Source organism: Bos grunniens, chromosome 7 (assembly GCF_055505025.1).
Source record: "Bos grunniens cultivar Pamir isolate PY7600 chromosome 7, Bosgru_T2T1.0, whole genome shotgun sequence".
Taxonomy (NCBI): Eukaryota; Metazoa; Chordata; class Mammalia; order Artiodactyla; family Bovidae; genus Bos; species Bos grunniens.
The window spans coordinates 100,531,435-100,537,807 of record NC_141171.1 but is presented as its reverse complement, the minus strand read 5'-3'; the positions used below and the strand labels follow the sequence as shown (position 1 = coordinate 100,537,807).

Genomic DNA, 6,373 nt, shown 5'->3' with positions numbered 1-6,373 from the left:
CCCTCTTTCCTTTTTTACTTTTTATCAACTACTTTACTGCTTGTTTTCATGTTTCACAACTTTATATTTTGCCCCTTAAAGATAACCTGATACTGGAATTCAAAAAGATCATATCAACACTTAGGAATATCAAAAATCTGTTCATGCAGTAAAATTACTGGTAGTTCATCCTGATTCTGTTATAGCTTTGGTTATAGGTTTTGTTACAGTGGGTCTAGATGAGCTTTGTTCTTATTTCTAAAGTGTGGCTCTTATCTTGAAGGAATTCCCCCTTGCGTAGGGTAGGGCCTCCCTGGAGTCTCATATGAAAGCCAGTTGTGTCCACAAAGCTTTCTCTACTCTGAGTTGGAACTTCAACATCTCAACACTCTGAGACATTGCTGTTTTTAGACACTCAGCACTTTTCTATGCTATGCCCTCCAGAGATGTGTTTGATGTATGTGAAGTGTCGAAGTTGACCCAGCAGCCAAGGTGAGTTTTATCCAGATTTTTGGTTTTTGGTGTTCCTTCTCTGCATCTTTCCCCTTCTCAGAATTCTAACCCTAAATCCCAGTAGCTTTGCCAACCCATACAGAAATTTCTTTCTTCTCCTGCTGTTTCTTGATTGGGCTTTATTTTCCTGACTTACAGTTTGGTAACCTCTTTAAAAAGACAGCAAGAGAGAATGAAATTCCTTGCATTGTGTGCTGTCCAATCAGTACAAAGAACTGCTAGCTATATTTTGTCCATATTTTGTAGCTTTTTTAATTGGAGAGTAAATTTAATATATGATAGTCTATCTCAAGTGGAATTAGAAGTTCTTAAAGAGTAGGACACAACTGAGTGACTGAACTGAACTGAAGGGATCCTAATTTGTGAGTTCCAAGGAAATATACTGTGCCTTTTTTTTCATTATTTGTTCACTAATTTTTGGATAAATATAAATGTAGCACCTATTATTTGCAAGTACTAAGCCCTGAGGATACAGATGTACAAAAACAAATATGGATCATGCCTCCATGGAGCTTAGAAAGGAAAATATTCATTAAATAATTAAACATGCAGAAAAAATAATTAGTGCACATCTTATGAATGGAACAGAGTTAGAAATAGAAGTTGCTAAGAGAATGTATAATTCACAGGCTATCCAAATCAGCACATTATAAAATCAATTTAGTATTGTTGCTTCTTACATTTACTATTGAAGCCCATGTATCTACAATGTTTTTGGCAGCAGTCATTTAAATAAAGTGGGAGCAACATATTTCTACAAATACTAAGAATACTTTAAAAAAAATGTTTGGGACACATTTTCCTCTTTGTAATGTAAAATACCAGCATAGGAGCAGAAAGAGAACTATCCACCTGAAATATTACACTTTCTGCAAAGACTATGAGTTCAGCTTATCCATTTGGAAGAAGCAAATAAATATATTTAGGTGAAATGTTGCCTATGGGGACCAAGTGAAACATGTGAGTTTCCAACTGAACATCAGCTTCTCTTGGGGAAAAAACAATTTTGTGTAAACAATCTTTTGGCAGATGTTTTCTTTTAAATGTCTGTTGTTCACTGAAAAGTGAATTTTATTATATAAAAATGATAAACATTTCCCAGAACAACTGAGCACAAAGCCATTTTTCCCACAACCTCATCTGTCACTATTGTCAAAAATAGATATTTGATACAAGGTTCACAGGAAGGTCAGGAGATAATTTATTTAAGTTAATGACTCAAATTGAATGTTTTAAAGAGGGTTTGAGCCTTGCTCCATTTAGGTATTACTGAATGAAGTCACTGCATCTTCAATCACTCTACTACCGTTAATGAACAAGCCTTGATTGAGTTTTTCTAAGACCAGCACTGAGCTCGGGATAGATGAATACAATACAACCAAAGTTATGAGCTCCACCCCCAAGAATAGCAGCAACTTGAAAACAATAAGAATTCACAAAATTAACAGTACTTTTGAGTGCTAACTACTAGATGTCATTTTCATCATAGAGGACTAGAATGCAAAATTAGGAAGTCCAGAGATACCTGAAGTAACAGGCAAGTCTGGCCTTAGATTAAAAAATGAAGCAAGGCAAAAGCTAACACAGTTTTCCCAAGGGAACACACTGTTCATAGCAAACACTCTCTTCCAACAAAACAAGAGACCACTCTACATATGGACATCACAAGATGGTCAACACCAGAATAAGATTGATTATATTCTTTGCAATCGAATATGGAGAAACTGTAAAGAGTCAGCAAAAACAAGACCTCGAACTGACAGTGACTCTGATCATGAACTCACTGCCAATTTCAAACTTAATTGAAGAACATAGGGAAAACCACTAGACCATTCAGGTATGACTTAAATCAAATTCTTTATGATTATACAGTGGAAGTGGCAAACAGATTCAAGGGATTAGATCTAATAGACAGAGTGCCTGAAGAACTAAGGACAGAGGTTCATGAAATGGTACAGGAGGCAGTTGTCAAGACCATCACCAAGGAAAAGAAATGCAAAAAGGCAAAATGGTTGTCTGAGGAGGTCTTACAAATAGCTGAGAAAAAAAGAGAAGCTAAAGGCAAAGGAGAAAAGGAAAGCTATATTCATCTGAATGCAGAGTTCCAAAGAATAGCAAAGAGAGATATGATAGCCTTCCTCAGTGATTAGTGCAAAGAAACAGAGGAAAGCAAAGAATGGAAAAGACTAGAGTTCTCTTCAGAAAATTAGAGACACCAAGGGAACATTTCATGCAAAGATGGACACAATAAAGGACAGGAAGAAGCAGAAGATCAAGAAGAGATGGGAAGAATTCACAGAAGAACTGTACAAAGAAGATCTTGATGACCCAGATAATCACAGTGGTGTGCTCACTCAGAGCCAGATATCCCAGAGTCTGAAGTCAAGTGGGCCTTAGGAAGCATCACTACAAACAAAGCTAGAGGAGATGATGGAATTCCAGTTGAGCTATTTCAAGTCCTAAAGATGATGCTATGGAAGTGCTGCATTCAGTATGTCAGCAAATTTTGAAAACTCAGCAGTGGCTACAGGACTGGAAAAGATCAGTTTTCATTCCAATCCCAAAGGAAGGTAATGCCAATAAATGTTCAAACTACTGCACAATTGTACTTATCTCACATACTAGCAAAGTAATGCTTAAAATTCTCCGAGTGAGGCTTCAGCAGTATGTGACTCAAGAACTTCCAGATGTTCAAGCTGGATTTAGAACAGGCAGCAGAACCAGAGATTAGATTACCAAATCAGTTGGATCATAGATAAAGCAAGAGCATTCCTGAAAAACATCTACTTCTGCTTTATTGACTATGCCAAAGCCTTTGACTACGTGGATCACAACAAACCGTGGAAAATTCTTCAAGAGATGGGAATACCAGACTACCTGACCTGCTTCCTGAGAAATCTGTATGCAGGTCAAGAAGCAACAGTTAGAACTGGACATGGAACAAAGGACTGCTTCCAAATTGGGAAAGCAGTAGGTCAAGGCTGTATACTGTCACCCTGCTTATTTAACTTATATGCAGAGTACATCATGAGAAGCACTGGGCTGGAAGCACAAGCTGGAATCAGGATTGCTGGGAGAAATAGCAATAACCTCAGATATTTAGATGACACCACCCTTATGGGATACAGCAAAGAGTAACTGAAGAGCCTCTTGATGAAAGTAAAGAGGAGAGTGAAAATCATGGCTTAAAATTCAACATTCAAAAAACAAAGATCATGGCATCTGATCCCATCACTTCAGGGCAAATAGATGGGGAAACAATGGAAATAGTGATAGATTTTATTTTATTGGGCTCCAAAATCACTGCAGATGGTGACTGCAGCCATGAAATTAAAAGACATTTGCTCTTTGGAAGAAATGTTATGACTAACCTGGACAGCATATTTAAAAGCAGAGACATTATTTGCTGACAAAAGTCCATCTAGTCAAAGTCATGTTTTTTCCAATAGTCATGTATGGATGTCAGAGTTAGACCATAAAGAAAGCTGAGCGCAGAAGAATTGATTCTTTTGAACTGTGGTGTTGGAGAAGACTCTTGAGAGTCCTTTGGACTGCAAGGAGATCCAACCAGTCAATTCTGAATATTCATTGTAAGGACTGATGCTGAAGCTACATCTTTGGCCAATACTTTTGCCATCTGATGTGAAGAACTGACTCATTGGAAAAGACTCTCTGATGCTGGGAAAGATTGAAGGCAGGAAGAGAAGGGGACAACAGAGGATGAGATGGTTGGATGGCATCACTGACTCAACAGACATGAGTTTGAGTAAACTTCGGGTGTTGATGATGGACAGGGAGGCCTGGAGTGATGCAGTCCATGGGGTCCCAAAGAGTCAGACACGACTGAGAGACTGAACTGAACTGATGAGTTGCTAACTTTTGTGACACAGGCAGTAAGCTTAAGTTCAAAGAACTAAGAATGAAAGGAAGCTTCTATGACTTAGAACTGTTATAAAAGGTTTGATTAAGAAGTAAGAAGCATTAAAAAAAAAAATGAAGTAAGGAGCAGAGATGGTTCTAAGTCATATAACAATCTAGTGGAGGTTGAAATAAGAGAATGATACAGGGAACGGTTAAGCCCTTAGGCTCTGGTCTGGAAGGGCCTAAACGATCATTGTCATAGAGCAGAGGGTAACCTGGACATGTGCTGTGCATTCTCAGCCTACAAAGTGCTTAGGAGACAATCCTTTCAGGACTCATGTGTTGTACATCTCACATCGTCATGTGTTTTGGAATATAGCTGCTGCTGCTGCTGCTGCTGCTGCTAAGTCGCTTCAGTCGTGTCCGACTCTGTGCGACCCCATAGACAGCAGCCCACCAGGCTCCGCCGTCCCTGGGATTCTCCAGGCAAGAACACTGGAGTGGGTTGCCATTTCCTTCTCCAATACATGAAAATGAAAAGTGAAAGTGAAGTCGCTCAGTCGTGTCCGACTCTTAGTGACCCCATGGACTGCAGCCCACCAGGCTCCTCCATCCATGGGATTTTCCAGGCAGGAGTACTGGAGCGGGGTGCTGTTGCCTTCTCCTTTGGAATGTCACAGATGAGGCTAATTCCAAAGCTTTCAGGAAATACTGGGCTAGCTAATGACATTTGTCGCTTCCCTGGTGGCTCAGTGGTCAAGAATCTGCCCGTCAATTCAGGAGACTCAGGTTCGATCTCTGGGTCAGGAATATTCCCAGCAGAAGGAGAAGATGGTAACCCACTCCAGTATTCTTGCCTGGGAAAACCCATGGACAGCCTGGTGGGTTACGGTCCAGGGGTCACAGAGTCTGACACAAGTTAGTGACTAAACAATAACCATAACAGATGACATTTACTTATAATAGCTTATTTTCCCCCTGCCAAGTATAAGTGAGATTCCAGTGAGGGATGTTTGTGACTATGGAAAAAAGAATTGTAATCTCAACCTTAACTATCTCTAGAGACTTGAAAATATTTTTTGTGGTTCTTAAAAAGGAACATACAGAATAGAGGTTGGATGTTCTTACTGATGCCTGTGTAAAGAAAGAAAAATAAGTAAAAGAGAAAATGTTTCCAAAAAAACATAAGCAAAATGATTTATAAATATATCGTGGATTGTTTAAACTTTACCGGGCCTCCTAAGTTAATTTCTTTGGTTAACGTAATAGGTGAACTCTGAAAAAGTGCTATTTATATTTCCTCTCACAGATTAATAAAAATCCCTTTAATCATAGGGGATTGAATGTAGTATAAAACAGCCAACACACCTACATATACAACTTAGGAAATTGAATAACAAAAGTAAGAAGCTCAGACTCTCAGAATGATTCTTTTTCTGGTTTTTGATACACAGTGCCTGTGGACTGAATGAGAGAGCCATGCTGAGAGAGGGAAGGGGAAATCAAGCTGCCTGCAGAACAAGATGCTTGAGTGCTTCGTGGAAGAGAGGAGATTAAACTTCCAGCTTTCTCATGGGTGACAAGGGGTGACGATCGCCCCATCACCCACTGCTCAGTGTTGTTTGGAGGCTGATAACAGGCGGAATAAAGCCAACGTGGAACCCTTTCTTATTGCTCACAGAGCCCAGCATGACCAAATAGCACAGCGAGCTGGCAACAAGGCCGCATCACTCGGAGCTTGCTTTCTCTTGTTACTTTTCTTTAAATCTCCGTTGTCAGTGAAGCAAACCTTTGACTGCAGGAATCAGGATAGACAAGCAGGCTTTCAGTAATATTTTGGTTATCCTCACCAAAGAGAGGAAAATATCCCAAACCCTCATCTTGAGGCCTCACACCCATTAGCAGAATCACCGGTAGTCACAAATTTTCCAGGATTAAGATTTGCCCCTCTGCGAATACCAAGAATCCTTCGGTTTATACACCCAGATGGAATTCCACCCTGAACATTATGTTCAAATGG

The 6,373-nt window shown here is 39.6% G+C and overlaps 1 long non-coding RNA gene across 1 annotated transcript; it reads left to right on the top strand.

The window, feature by feature from the left end:
* Positions 1-333: 333 nt before the first annotated feature.
* Positions 334-6,019, top strand: LOC147370035 (uncharacterized). Its single transcript, XR_015168339.1, has 2 exons — positions 334-471; positions 5,808-6,019. It is a non-coding gene; the product is annotated as an uncharacterized LOC147370035 (long non-coding RNA).
* The last annotated feature ends 354 nt before the right edge of the window (positions 6,020-6,373 follow it).